At 40.0% G+C, this 15,713-nt stretch overlaps 1 protein-coding gene across 1 annotated transcript in view; it reads right to left on the bottom strand.

The window, feature by feature from the left end:
* Positions 1–11,704, bottom strand: part of LOC113015506 (BCL-6 corepressor-like) — an 86,587-nt gene extending 74,883 nt beyond the window's left edge. The window contains exon 1 of the mRNA XM_026157493.2: positions 11,007–11,704. The gene's annotated coding sequence lies outside the window, so the exon portion shown is untranslated. The remainder of the gene's footprint in view (positions 1–11,006) is intronic.
* Positions 11,705–15,713: the final 4,009 nt, after the last annotated feature.

Raw genomic sequence — 15,713 nt, 5'->3', positions numbered from 1 at the left:
AGGAGAACCAGATAGCCTTCAATGACAAATCCCATTTCTACATCCTATATCTGTGATCTTATTATTTCAGTCATCATGAAAAGCTACATCACAGGTGTGGGTGACTTAGACAATGATGACTTAGACCTAAGGGGGTCTGCAGATACCTGAATCCAAGTTATGTACACTGGATTGTGAATGGAAAAGGTTGGATTTGTATGTCCTTACATTTAAGCCCTTAAATGCCTATAGTGTTTTGTATTTGATGCCTTTTTTAATGCATTTTTGAGACTTTACATCATCAGTGTGATTTTTCCCTTCGAAACCCAAACCTAATTACACACATACATTAAAAAAATGCATTTTTAAGGAAAAAAAATTGCTAGATTTAGTAAACGAGTTACAAATTAAAAGTAATTTATGGAAATTAAAATGTAATTATCTTTTTAACAAATTTCTCAGATGGTTCAATAAACTCTCAATGTTACAAAAAAAAAGATTTTTCCACAATTATTTCATATTTCAGGCTTTAAGGGTTAAGAGTGACACAGTACAAGAAAAACAAGGCTTTTATGTTGTTGTGAATTAGCTATTCTAGCTGATTCTCAGACTAAGATGTTATACCTGGAATCTTCAAGAGCCCTGTTTGCTTTTGTGAGAAAATCTGACGAACACCAAATTACTTTGCATTTCTCAGCCACATAATTTTCTCTTAGATGTTAAAATCTCAAAGATAATGGAAACTGCAAGCCCTTCTTAGAAATATTATGTAATATTTTAAACCAAATCGGAGCTATTTTTTAAAGAAAGTCTCGAGAAAATGCAGCATATGACAACAAAATGCATATTTGACATTTTTTGTATGACTTTTTCAGAGTGGCTTCGTCCTTTATTCCTCTTCTTCCTTTATAAGTTACTTTTTCAAACTAAGCACATTTAAATTGTTGCTCAGATGAACTTAAACTACTCAGACATTTTTAGTTATGACGTGAGTGTATCTTTCCTCTTTCAGCTGCCTTCAGTTATATGCTTTGAAACATCTCTAAAATCTCTCCCTCCTCTCATTCCCTCACAGATGTAGATGTTACAGTTGCGAACGTCAGCTCCAGATTGCTGTGTTTGCAGCCAGCTGCACGTGGAGCTCCTCTCTCAAACTCCTGATGATCCAGCTGTGCTGCTGGCCACCGAGGCCAATCTGAGCTGCAATTTTCTGGACGCGTTCATTACCTTCGTGCTCTCCGCTCAGCTTTGTTTTAATTTTACGAGACGAGAGACTGAGATGAAACTTTAATGACCCCTGCAGGGAAAACGCTGTTTATTTAACCTGGATTTATCTGGACTGCCCTGCTGATGGCTGGGAAATCTCTCTGGTAATGAGAAAGGAGGAAATAAAGTCCCTTTAAAAGGTAATAAAATCATCTTTAACCCTCCTGTTTTAACCTCAAACTGAAGGCGATAGCGAAACATTAGGATTGATTTTCATTAATCGATTCTACCAGGATCTAAAGATCACATTCATCTTTTTAGATTTCAATGCCTGGTGCAAAGCAGTATAAAATAGCTTTTTTTGACCTAAGGATTGCAAGAAATACAGAAGAGAGAGTGGAAAAAGGCATGGCTACTGCATAACAGAAGGCCACATGGGATCAAATGAAGGCCATGTCCAAACTAATACGTTTTTGTTTGAAAACACATCTTTTTCTCTCTGTTTTGGCCTTCCATCCACACTGTGATGGCGTTTTTGGTCAAGGAAAACTGAGCTTTTTTAAAACGCTCTCCAAAGTGAATAAATTTGAAAATGCTGTTTTCGCGTCGCAGTGTGGACAGCGAAAACGGAGGCTTTCGAAGACGATGTCGCAATTTAGTCATGTGATGCAGTCATGTGACCAATTCAACTAAGATGGCAATGGCATTGTACAGCAGTTGTTTTGTTTGGTCTCAATTTTGACAGCCTTATTAAAAATTAATATCAGTTTATACATGATCCAGATAGCTTTTCTTCAAAGACGACGGAATGTTTACTCAGAGCTGTTGTTCAGCAACTTTGTACTTTTGTGTTACTCGCAGCAACAACTCCACCTCATTGTCGGTCCATTTAAAAAAACTTTAAAAAAACTTTCCCATCTTGCCACAACATTTCAAAGAACTGGAAAATAAATAAACGGCAGACGGAAATGACGCAGGTCGAATCGTCTTACGTTTCACGCATCCGCAGTAAACGTTTTCAGTGTGCATGAAAACGATTGAAAACGATAGTGTGGACACGGAGCGTTTTTAGACAAAAACACTGCTTTCAAATTTACCCGGATTAGTGTAGAAGTAGCCAAAAATCTATTTTGCCCAAGATTTAAATGAGTAGCTGCAAAGAGAATGAGTCTGCCCCCAAAACTGGGTTTCTTTCTTCTTTTTCAGAAACACAGTGGGAGGTCTGGAAATATTAGGACAGAATGAAGACCAGAAAAAAAAAAACAGCTGAAAGCCCAGGAAAATCTTTGGGAGATTCATCAAAATATGTGACTTCAATTAAAGTTCCCTAATTGTTTTTAAAACTGATTACTGGTGTATGTGACTTCAGATAGTGACGCTCGATTATGGTAACAATGAAAAAATAAATATGACAGTTATTTTGGTCAATACTGCGATTACAGTTACTTTAAGACTTGTTTTTTTTAAAAGAATAAGCCTTGTCTTTTGTAATTTAGTAAATTTCCTCGATCTTTAATTATAATTAAGATGGATTGACTAACTAAACAACGAAATACATAAATAATTGTGAGCTGACCTAAAGCTCACAATGGGGGAGAGAAGCTGACTTTCACATTCTCTTCCTTTACATTTTCCCTAATGTGTGTAATGCATTATTGCAAAACAGAATGTGGCAGAATAATCTCAACCAGTTTATTTTAATAAGCAAATGACGACAGAATTACAGAATTAAATTTAGCTGATTGCACAGCTCTGCCAGACAAGGCCTGAAAAATAAAACTATAGAAATCAAAACCACAAAGATAATCAGTTAATGAACGAAACACAAATAAAAATGACTAAAATAAATTTTCAGATGAGTTTAAACTTTGAAAAACTCTCTCACAGCAATTATGGCTGTAATCCGAGTACAGACGGTTGGATACATTACATAAGCGATATTTTTACACTCTGGGAACCTTGTGGGTTTTACATGATTTAGGAAGAAGTACTGAAGTGTCACAGCAAACTCAGAGCGTGAGTCATTGCAGGAACACAACAAGAGATAATTCACTGGGCTGAGAGAAATATTCTGAGAACGTGACACTGAAGAAAATCAGACAGAGATATAAAGAAGCGCAGACTCATTTAATAATAAACAGCATGTGATTTCTACCACTAGGGGTCTCCAAAGCAAACAATACGACATATCTTACTGGTGTTGGAAAGAAACACGGGATTATGAGTTTATTGTTCTCAAAGCCTTTGCCAAAGAAATCTGGTGCAGGCTTAACATCACGGTTTGTTCAATCTAAATAGCCACATCTGATGATAGTTAACATATTGCCAGTTTGCCTTATGATGACCTGACAACTAGCAAAGATACTGTAGCTAATGTAACCCAGTGAATTTATTTGTGGCTAACTGGACATATTTTCCAACTGGCCACCCACCATCCAATAAATGGTGATTCCAAATATATCTCTGAAGGTGGTTTGGGTGTTTGTTGTCTTTGGGGTTAAACTGGACAAAACTAGCAAGCTGAGAGCCCCCGAACATAGTAAGTTATTAAAGGTTTGCTTGTTTGTTTTTTTTTAATACTGATACATCATCATTTTCTTTCTACAATACTGTACAAAAATCTCTAGCCACCCCTCATTTCTTTATATTTTGCTTGAAAAATTGGAAATAGGTGCAGTGATTTGTTGAAATACCTGCAAACATACATGGAAATACATTCCATAAGGCAAAATCAGTTCTTGAACAATTTAACAAGCTTAAAATCAATATTTGGTATGACCACCTTTATTCTTCAACACAGCCTTAACTATTTTAGGTAAGCCTTCTTGTCATTTCTTTAAGCAGTTTTCAGGAATTGTTCTCCTGGCTTCTTGAAGGAGAACAAAGCCAGACCAAAGCTCTTCTTTGGATGCTGTCTGCCTTTGGTTCTGTTCTCTATCAAGATGATCCCACACTGCTTCAACAACATTTAGGTCTGGGCTCTGGGGAGGCCAATCCATGACTGATTGTTTTCCCTTGTGTGCTTTTTCGACCCAGGTATGATTTTACTGCCTTGCAGTGGGTTTCAGATCACAGTAATGCTCAGAAATGCCAGTGGTGTTGTCACTCAGATCCCCAACACCAGTGGCATTTCAATCTTGTTTTTTCATTAAGTGGCTTAACAACAACAGCAACAACAACAATAAAAAAAAGACTTTCCTCTGAAAATGGTCAGTTACAACCCGCAGCCTGAAAATGAGTGAAAAAGCAGCCAATGTCCAAAGAAAGAGCTTCAAAAAGCCTGAAGAACTTACAGCTGCTAGGTCTGGTTGCTTGGAAGCAAAATATAAACTCATGAGATGTGTCTCAATCATTTTGCACTGTGCTGCATGTTTGGAAATGTTTTGACTTAATCATAGCAGGGCTCTAGAGCGCAACCAATTTGGTCGCAAATGCGACCAAATTTTTCAGTGGTGCAACTAAAAAAAATATTTGGTTGCACCTGTGCGACCAACTGTTCGGGTAGCAAAAAAAAAAAAAATCTGCAACCTTCCCTGTGGTCAACAACAGACACACATTATGCCCCTATCGTGGACTAAACCAATAAGAGATAGTAAGGAGCGGGACCTCTCTGATTGGCCGTGGTCCAGTTGAAAGTGCAGGTGGAAGTGGGAGGTGAGTAGCTTGAATAAAGCGATATCAATTCATTAAATCCTGAATCGACTTTTAAATATAACTGTGTTTTGCCAGAAACGTCAGATTCTCAGATTAAAGCTCACAAAACCATTTCAACAACAACCAAACAGTAAATGAGAGCAGGTACACGGATTCCACACAAAGACGTAAACACAGAACGGACCGACGCATCAGAATCAACTTTGTCTTTCTCGGCTTTCTAACCCGACGGCCCATAGACGGACACTCTGTCGGAGCTTAGCGGTTCTGATGCGTCCGGTCCGCGCTGTAATTACGTCTTTTTGCGCTGATTCTGAGCTGCAGGTTTTGTCTCTCTCCAACCAAAATTCACCGAGCAAGCAGCAAAAGAAGCAGCAAACTGCGCTTCACATTTGATCAATGTCGTCATGAATTTTGCCGTTTTGCTTCCACGACTATTAAAAATCACACTTCATGCACAGCTAGCTCTCTCTCTCTCTCTCTCTCTCTCTGTATTTCAAGAACAGTTTCCCGTCTCCAATCTCTGTTTTCTGTATTATTCATTCGCTTATTACCCACCAGTCTACCGTTGTTTACAGCGCTGTGGCTGCTGTCTTTTCCTTTTTTCACTTAAATGACCTCGGACAAGAAAGCCTATTTTTTCTGTTGTTCAATACTGAAGAAATTTAAACTTTATATGCAGAACATTGTAGAATATTTTTAAGGTTATCTGCTATAAAAAGCCAGACCAGGAAAATCTCCTTCATGTTTTTCTGTGTTTTATTCTCAGTTACTTTCACACAAAGGCATCTGCTGTGATGTTCACAATTCTGATGAAGTCAGTACTGATAAATGATCAGAAATAATATTTATGACTGTCTGAGGCTAAGTTGAATCGAATCGGGACTTTGAAAACCGGAATCGAATGGATTATAGAAATCAGTGATGATACCCAGCCCTAGTGAGCAGCCTAGGCACGACAGAAGTGGATGTAGCTGTAATAGGAAAAGAACTATTGCTAACTTTTCTGTTAAGTTAAGGCCTGATCCATCTGAAATTCATAGCCAGTGCTCTGACACGGTGTCATCAATCTTTGAATGGTGAAAAAGCACAGTGTATCCAGAAAAACACATTATATTATATAAATTATTATAAAATTTGTGTGCGCCTAACTTTTGTGCCGGTACGCCTAACTTTAAAAAGTTAGGCGTACCGGTACGCCCATGGCAAAAAGTTAGTCTAGAGCCCTGCATAGACTGTGGACAAGCAAGTTGACACACTCCATCAAACGATGGCGCTTCTTTTAAACCACTCACATTAATCCAGTCTAATCTTATGGCAAACACTGAGGTCAGGTAAAAAATTCCATCATCACTTAATTTAAGACTAATATTGGCCAATACTTTGTGTCAGTAAATAACCATGGCTGAGGTATTGGTATTATAACTGGCAAGAATTGAGCCTGTCCACCCAGTTTGATTCTGTGAAAAACATATGAGCTGAAGTTTTGATCAGCAATCAGAAATTAACCCCACTCCCCTCAATTGCAATCATGGAATTATTTTGGTTTTCAAAAGGACCAACCCAGCAAATTATAGAACAAAAAATGCCTTGGTTAAACATCTCTGTATAAACAAAATTTAGCTATTAAATGATCCACATTCAAAAACACACTTCAAATGGTCCATTCCTAACATTGCTAATTTCAATTTTCAGCACCAATCGACTGGACAGGGCACTCTAAAGACATCTTTGCTGGTGTTTACTGCAAGAGAGACTCGAATCAGGGCAGGCCCAACTTAAACTGCTACTGCCTGCTGTAATGGTGCTTTTCAGGTTTATGCTTTCAAACTGACCAGAAGTCGTACTTTTACATTAGCAAAACAAAAATAGAAAAATCACCTAAAAGAAACATCTGCAAACAAATCATTAGACAATGCACTCTCATAACTTGGTTGTCTAATTAACCTACTCTGTGGGGAAGTGCACTACTGTTTCCACAGGTCAAAATAACCACACTAAAAATAACCCACTGATGCACACTTAGGTACTCTCTAAGCGTGCATCACCTCGGGAACTGTTCCATCAAGTGACTTTAATTCCACCATAAAGTAGGGAACACAAGCAGGGCTGGACTGGGACAAAAAATCGGCCCCGGCATTTTAACTAGAGACTGGCCCACCAGGTATTATAGGAAAAACCATAAAGCCTTTGAATGAAAACAAATGCTGTTGTGACAGTGATGTACACTGTCTTGTTGGGATTTATGTATTAATCCAATGAACTTAAACCTACACCATCCTTCCTATTCTGATATTATAAAAAAAACTTAGCCGAAACCCAAAGACTGCTTGGTCGAATTAACCTCCTAAACCATCTATAACACATGGTGGAAACCTGAAATTAAGACAGAGAAGACATGATCATTACTGAATATTAAAAATAATAAATGACAGATTTAGTGATATTTTCATAAACTATTTACCACATCAATGGCAGGGCAAATATCTTTTCTAACATGGCAACCTTTAAAAAGTGAAAGGAAACAGATGGCCAGGTGAGAAAGAATAAAACTTACACACAGTACTGGTACAGCATCTAGAAAATGTGGGAAAATACTGGCATCATATACAGCACTTTCTTCTGAAGAAATTATGATGGGACCCCGAAAAAAGATTACAATAATCTAATGTACAATAATGGATTTCTATACATTTTACATCAAATGAAAACGTTGGTTGTACGATTCAGATAATTGTTTAATAAAAGCGAGACATTTTAAATTAGAATAAGAAAGAAAAGTATTTCCTTGTGCCCCCCTTTCCCTGGTAATGCCCTACCTGGCCCCCTGGCAAAACTTTGCTAGACCCGCCCCTGCACCAGCTGTCAGCTACGTAGAAAAAGGATCCTGGTGTTATTTGTCTCTCAGAAACAGTTCATAACTTCCCTTCAACTCATTCATGTCACCTAAAAGGTAAACCTGTTTATCCATCACCTGTTCAGCTCTGATGATTCATCTCCTGGTTTCATCTTCATGTTTCCCTCTCCTCACATATCCAAACTGATATCATGACCAGCAGCTTTTACAGCTGTGGCTCCAGCAAACACCAGCTGATATTACAAAGTAATATTAATTAAATTCTAACAACAGCTGATCAAACGTGCTGCTGTTGTTTAGCGCGACATCCACTGATTTCCTCTTTTTCCACTGGTTTTCCACTGGTTTTCTCTTTCTGGCGCAAAGTGGGCGATAAACAAACAGCTGACGGGACTTGCGACAGAAAAGCCGATCAGCTGATCATTGATCAGTTTCTTGATTGAAGCAGCAACAGGAGAAGGAGGGGGAGAGAATGAGAGAAGAAGAGGCAGCTGTGCAGCGTAAAGACGCAGAATAACTCCAGCTTTGTGTCTTTTTTTTCTAGCTGAAGTCCGGGACAAATCGCGTTCCTTTTCACCTCAATACGAAACACGTAATATTTTCTCTGAATACGAGACGATTCCGTTCTCTAATAACTAACCTTATGAAAAAAATAAAGCACCCGCCCAGAAACTTCATCATGCTAGCTAGTACGCAGTACGAATTTTTGTAACTGACTGTAAAAAGTCAGCACAACGAAAATAAACTCCACCTAAACTTGGTTCATATCTGACCCAGAGAGACTGCAGGTCATAACTTCTCACCTGAAGTTCAGTTCACCTGATACTCGGCCGGCGGCCGCCTCGGGTCTCTTCTCCTCCTGCCTCACCTTTCCCACCTTTCCAAGTGGTGGAGACCAGCCACTTGCTAATGTTACTGAATCTGTGGAAGCTCTGGCATAGCCACCACGAAGCAACTGAGTTATTTTTACACATCTGCCAGCATCTGGCCAATCCACCGCCTTTCATTGTTTATACCATTACGTAAAAAAACCAAAAAAAACATCGGCCCATAAAAACAAAAAATCACCATCGGCCCCCCGGGCAAATGCCTGATGGCCAGTCCAGCTATGAGCACAAGGTTCTTTGCAGACCTTGTGTGTACAATTTTTTTAGAGTATAAACTCATTCTCAGAGTCTCTGTACTGAAGTCCACCTTCTGCGCGTGTCCGTCGGGACCTCAAAGAATGTTTTGTGGTGTCTGCAGGTGTCCACATGCAGGTCTTTAACTGAGTCTAACCCAGGGGTGGGCAATTCCAGGCCTGGGTCAGCACACCTGAATTACATGATCAGTTCCTTACCAGGCCTCTGGAGAACTTCAGGACATGTTGAGGAGCTAATTTAGCCATTTAAATCAGCTGTGTTGGTTCAAGGACACATCTAAAACATGGAGTTGCTCACCCCTGGTCTAACCCCTGCTTAAGCCTGGTGGCTGGCATGAGTAACCCAGAAAGTAGACTGGGTGTGGATGAGGTTTCGTTCTGTCCTTTACATCAATTATACCAAGAACGCTTCGTAAGCAGTGCACATATGTTCTTTTATTCTGGAAATTGACTGGATTCTTTGTGCTGGTCCTGTGTTCGCCCTCTTTTGCTTTGTGCAGCAAAGGTGTTAATTTTACCTGGGATAAAAATAGTTTGCCACAATATGTGCATGCTCTCCACTCCATGTCGCTTAAAACAGTGAAAGGTCTACTTTTTATTTACAGAGAGTAGCAGCGTCAGATAATCTGGTTAAATTCCAGTACAAAAGCCGTTTTGCAGACTCTCCACTTTTGAAAGGCTCCTGATGAGACTCAATGCCATACAGAGGACAAACCAAAGGTATGACTTCAGAGGTACATACCCGGGATTCATGATGAGGAGTGCGTCAGATGTAATTGCAAGCTTTGCCGCAGTGATCAGCAGCTGCGCCAGAACTAAAGTGTGAAACAGCCGCACTCGAGTATTCCCGGGTTGTGCTCCTGTGCACTCTTACCAAAATCAAAACTGCTTGACATGGATGACACTGCAGGTTGTGCGAATGCTGAAGTGGTCCAGAACAAGGAAGGGAGGCGACACCGGAGTTCACTAAGAACAGAAGAACTGCCAACAAAACCCCCCAAAAACCCCATCAAATATCAAAAGAATGTAGGAGGAGAACGCACAAATTTCATTGTTTTTAACACAGAGAACACACTGTAGTTCTCTGTCGCTGGCTGATGCACAAGCAAGAGTCGTCCACAGACCTGTGGCATCATATTTTTGATGCTGACCCCACCTGACAGCAGAAGCTTTTGGCCAGTAGACTGCCAGTTTGTGTCTGCACTCAGGCTGTCAACGAGCTTCCAACGCTGAACCATAATTTCCCCATTATGTAGGACTTTTACTTCTGCATAGAGCCCAGGTGTATCCTTCCCACATGGCTAATGACCTTGCTATTGCGAGCATTTATAGTTGTGGTGGTGAGCAAGTGCTGCTCTGCAATTTAGGTGCTAAAACACAAGGCTGGTCGTGAACTTTCACTCTTCTAGTTGATCCATTCTCTTCACTCAATTTGAAAAATGACAGCAGAAGAAGAAGTAGCTGGAAGTGTACGAGGAAACAACGGCAGGCAACTGTCTCCGCGCAATGTGTATCTACATTTCTGGGGAGGTGCATGTCAGGTTAGGGCGAAGGTATGTTACGACGTACCTGCAGCATAGGTTTACTGAACATGTTCCAAAAGTAACAACGAAACTACACCAATGAGAGGCAACGAAATGAACAGCATTGTTATGTGACACAAAAACATGGACGGCACACATCTCCAATGATGGTATCACACAAGTGATTTCTTGAGAAACTTTAATGTGGAACGCTCTGAAAAGGTTATAACAAGTTATAACAAGTTCACAAGAAAAGCAGCAAATTCTTACATTTAGAAAACTCTAAAAGCTGTCCTGAAATAAAACACAAACGCACTAGGTCAGGAGATAGCGCTCTCTGCGCTTGTGAATGTGACAAAAAGTGCAATAAAAGTCATAAAAAAAATGTCGGAGATGAGCAGGAAAATTCTCAAACTGCAGGAAAAAATTATATCAGCAATGTAAAGAATATTTTCTTCAGTCTGAGGAATAACTGAGTGTTTTAAAGTGAATTAAAAGCAGGATAATATGAAGACGTCAGTGTCTGTTTATTGGTGCAAAGTTATATACAGACATGTTAATCATCAGTGGAACATTAGAGGATTAACAGAAGAGTTTAAATGTAAACTTAGCTCTATTTTATTTCAAAGATAACTCTAAAACTTACCGTGTTCTTCTCCTGAGCTGTAAAATCCAGTTTTTTCTTACTTCCGACTGAACATCCATCCGCTCCAAGCAGGTGAGATTAAAACAAACAAAAAAAACCCATCAAGGTAAATAAATCCACAAATCCATCCTCCTCATCGATCCGCCGCGTGCGGGCGCAGGACGGGGTCGTGTGCGCACACGTGCACGCTCGTGGACACGCTGTCACACACTCAGCGGGATTCGGTTTCCTCCCAGAATTAAATTAAAAATAAAAGAAGATTAAAAAAAACGCTCCAAAGTCATTACAAAGAGCACGAGCGCGTCGTGTGCGCCCGCGCACGCACAGGTCACAAACAAGGTGTCCCGTGCTGCGCAGAACTCCGCTGGAAAAACGCCAAATTTAACCCCGAACAGCAGACACGTACACACACTCACAAACACACAGACAACCGCGCACACCTGGGCACGCACCCACCGTCTTGCACACGTGCCGTCCGGCACCGGACTGAGCCCTGAGTGCGTATGTGTGTGTGTGTGTTTGTGTGTCCCTCCGCGGAGTCCCGGCTGGGAGCGACAGCAGCAGATCAGATCCAAACACTTTGAGCCCCAAAACAAAAAACAAAAAAACAAACAAACAAAAAAAAGGAGAAAAATATCCCTCCGGGCGCCTCGCGCGCAGCTCGCAGGTTATTCCACCTTTTCTTTCTTTGCCGTCCCGTCGTCCGTGCGTCTGCTGGGTTTATCCCGCTCTTCCTCCACCTCCTCCTCCTCCTCCTCTCCACCCGCCGCTGTCTTTTCTGTTTTCCTCCACGCGAACACGGACTCCCTCTCTTTCTTTTTTTTCTCTTTCTCTACGTCTTTCTCCGCCGCGCTCGCGCTCCACTGTCAAATTTCAGTCAATTAACAAATTTCGGTTCCGGTGGGAGATTCCAAAATAAAACCAAACCGTGTCGTTTGTGTCATTTTCATGTGGAAGTAACCGAGGTGGGTAAAAGTGTTTATTCATGAGGCAGTATTTTGTCTTTTATTGCTGTGGATGAAACAACAACAACAACAACAACAAATAAAAGCCACTGCAACCTAAATATAAAAACTTTAGTATATTAATTATTACAATTCTTTAAAAAAAATCCAGCACAGGACTCTCAAATATGTGTTATCCATAAGGCACTTTCTATTCCATATGTATCACAAAATGAACAGAGAGGCATAAACATATAAATACAATAAATAAGAATAAGCATGATCAATAAAAACAAACTAAAAGAAAATAATAGAGGAGTGAAAATGCCCAAAAAAACATATTAAAGCCTTAAGCCTGACTGAAATTTGATGAGGTGATCAGAAGAGAAGCCAATAACAAGGAGAACCATCCACAGAAGAGTGAAACTTATTTTTAAACACTTGATTAAAATCAAAGGTAATAAACCCCACAAGCAACAAAAGTAAACAACATTTCAGACGAGAAACTAGATGACAAACAAGAGTGTTCTGAGTTTAAAGGAGTGGTTTGAAACCCTGCACCTGATGTGATCCAGTGTTCTGCTTTTAGCAGGCTGAAGCAGAAGAGTTAAAAACAGATTCACCTGTATCACTTTCTGATATATATGCCCTGCAGATCCTTTCTAGATAAAACCCGTGTTTCCCTCCTCAGTGCACATTGTAAATATAACTTTAGGATGTTACATAATATGCAGTGAAAGTTCTTCCATTGATTGATTTCAAACAGTCCACTACCCCACTTTCCTTTGCCTAATGGCTTACAGGGGTTTGGTCCACTTGACTTTTATATTTTTTTTAAAAAAAGTTTTAAACATCAAACTAAAGATAGAATTTTACTGTTGAACCAAAGTGTATTTTGTTAGCTTCAGTTAAAGCTTTGAAAAGCGGGAGGTGTGCCAGTTGAACTGATCATAATTCGATGAATAAAAAGAAAATCAGCTGGTTTGTGTTGGTTTTTAATTATTATTATTTTTAATTTCTCAGTGAAGTTTCTGATTTTCCCGTGAAGCCCCTGAGTTATTGCTGGTCCTCTCCTGCCTCTTTTAAATATCCTGGGAACATCTCTGCTGAAGGTTGGATTCACTATTCAGTTTTCTTGTGTTTGTTTAGTACCATCTGCAGTTGTGGTATTACTGCAGGCACAAATCTATCTAAGAAAAACATTCTGTGACAGCTGGTATGGACTCCCACCCTTCTGTGAACGAAATTGAAATGGTTAAGAAAATGTAAGCTGGGTCATAAGGCAACAAAGAACCAGTCTAATAATGAAAATAGCGCTTATTGTGATCACACTTTAAGTTACTGTGGATACGTTGCACTGATGTATCTATCTATGCAGGGGCGGTCCTGGCCTGTTTGGTGCCCCAGGCGAACACTCCCTCTGGCCCCCAGTGTCTACTGTTTACTATCATAGCCAAGTGGCTAACAGTGATGGGAATAACGGCGTTACAAATAACAGCGTTACTAATGGCGTTACTTTTTTCAGTAACGAGTAATCTAAATAATTACTATTCCTATTGTTACAACGCTGTTACAGTTACTAACAAGAAAATGCGGTCGCGTTACTATTTTTAAACAAACAGACGGTTGAAGCTGTCTTCAGCTTACCGCACTTTATATCAGTTGCACGGAAGCTGTCTACGTAAGTAATCTGGGTGCTACAGCTTTAGGCAGCTGTGCGCGCTCCTGCGGACGGTAATCATGATCACTTTCTGGCACAACACCTGGAGTTGAGGGGGCAAAACAATCGCATGAGTGCTGCTGTTTGACTGAGGAAGAATAAAGTAGTCATGGTAAGCCAATCACACGACCACTTAAAGACAAAGCAACAAGGTGACATATACCAGTTTTTAAATTGTGTTGATAGGCCACGTAAAACCAGAGTCGTGATAAACAATATATACCCAAAGTTTTTTCCTCAATAGTTTTGTCACGTTTACAGTCCAAGGACAGCGCAGCAAGCACTCTCTGCTTATGAGCAAAAAACTCAAAACAAAGCAAAACAAAAACTGATCTTTCGTGTTGGTGGAAAAATGTACAATGTCGACCAATCAAAAAATGATATGGCAACATGACATTTGGTTGTTTAGGAGGAGGGGGAAGTTTTAGGAGTGATGGCGAGACAGAGAGAGAGAGAGAGAGAGAGAGAGAGAGAGAGAAAAGAAAGACAGCAGAAAAAGAGAGAGAGCGAGTTTTGAGATGTGAGAGATTTGTGACGTTTAGCGTGTTTCGAGTGTGTAGTTAATGTGTTATCTTGTGTAGTTAGTGTGTAGTGTTGTGGATAGTTTTGTGTTGTGTGTCAGAACAATGAGGCGACTGCTGGTAGAAACAGGAGTGATACACTTGCTGCTGTCAGACCTGCAGGTATCAGGCTGTGATATTCTCCTTTATAGTGGACAAAAAGTTTTTTTTGGAGTGGCACAAATAATTTGTGTGGCATTTTATTGAATGTAGAACAGCTGATTGTTCTGTAAAACTGAATGGTTATTTTAAAAATCAAGGTAAAAGGTAAATGGATGCAAATAACTTTGTTGTTTGCAAAACTTGTGCATAGGATTTTAAAATTGACAATTTATATTTGCATTTCAAGTTATGAAATATGATTCATTAGAAAGATAATCTAACCCTAACCCTAAGATAAAAAGTAATCTTTTGCTTGTTTCTCCTCTTCTTTTCTCTTTTTTTTTCTATACTGATGACCCAATGGCTTTGACCTTTTCTTGTCCATTTTCCATCAGTAATTTTGCACTCCAGTGTCAACAGTCGACCCCACAACATAAACTAAGAGACTAATAGATCTACACCATGTATATTTTTTTCTGGGATTTCACAAAACCCAGGAAAAATAATTAATACATAATGGGCTTGGATTGACAACATTGTGAATGAAGTGTGCACTATTTGGAAGCAGCCCCTCCCCTTTCGACAGGTTTTGTGTGAGACTTCAGCCCAGCAGCAGCAGCAAGCAGGCGCATCGAGGGCCCTCGTGCTCACTTTTCATGTCTATGTGTGTGAAAGAATTTAGAAAACACATCGGTGTAAATTATAAGTCTACATCATAATGTCTTCAGTTTTTGTGTTTGTTGTAGGGTTGTCGACGTTAACGCGTTAACGCCTTCATCACAATTAATTATGCGATTACAATTTTTAACGCAATCAACCCATCTGGAGTGCAGAATGGACAAACTTTGGACAAACTGCCCAAAATGCGTTGACAGAGACATTTCAGGGATTTTGAGTCATTCTGCGCTCCAAATGGATTAATTGCGTTAAAATTTTTAATCGCACTAATCAGTTGATAACTGCATTAACAACCCTAGTTTGTTGGTTGGGTTTTATTTTGTTTTATTTTGCACGCTGGCTATAGATGTCAGCCAGAGAATCCCCCACCGCCCGCCCCTCTCCTCACTGTGTGGCAAGCAGCAGGCGCACCTTACAAATGGAGGGCGCCTTTTCTCCCAGCAAATTGGCAATAGAAAACTGATCGTTGCCCATTCAACCACCAAAATGCGCTGGCATGATGTGGAGGCAGCATGGGTGCGACCAACTTTTTTTTGCCAATGCCATGATGCCGCCCCCACCACGATGCCGCTCTGGGCAACCGCCCATTTCGTCTATATCAAAAACCACTGATGGATCTATGATCTGCTAATTTAATTCAGTTTTATTTATAGAGAACCAATTTAAACCACAGTGAGTTCAGTATGCTTTATACTGCAATATC

Source organism: Astatotilapia calliptera, chromosome 23, assembly GCF_964374335.1.
Source record: "Astatotilapia calliptera chromosome 23, fAstCal68.1, whole genome shotgun sequence".
In the NCBI taxonomy this organism is placed as follows: Eukaryota; Metazoa; Chordata; class Actinopteri; order Cichliformes; family Cichlidae; genus Astatotilapia; species Astatotilapia calliptera.
Note: the sequence above shows the minus strand (reverse complement) of the source record. Positions and strands in the feature narration are given on the sequence as shown.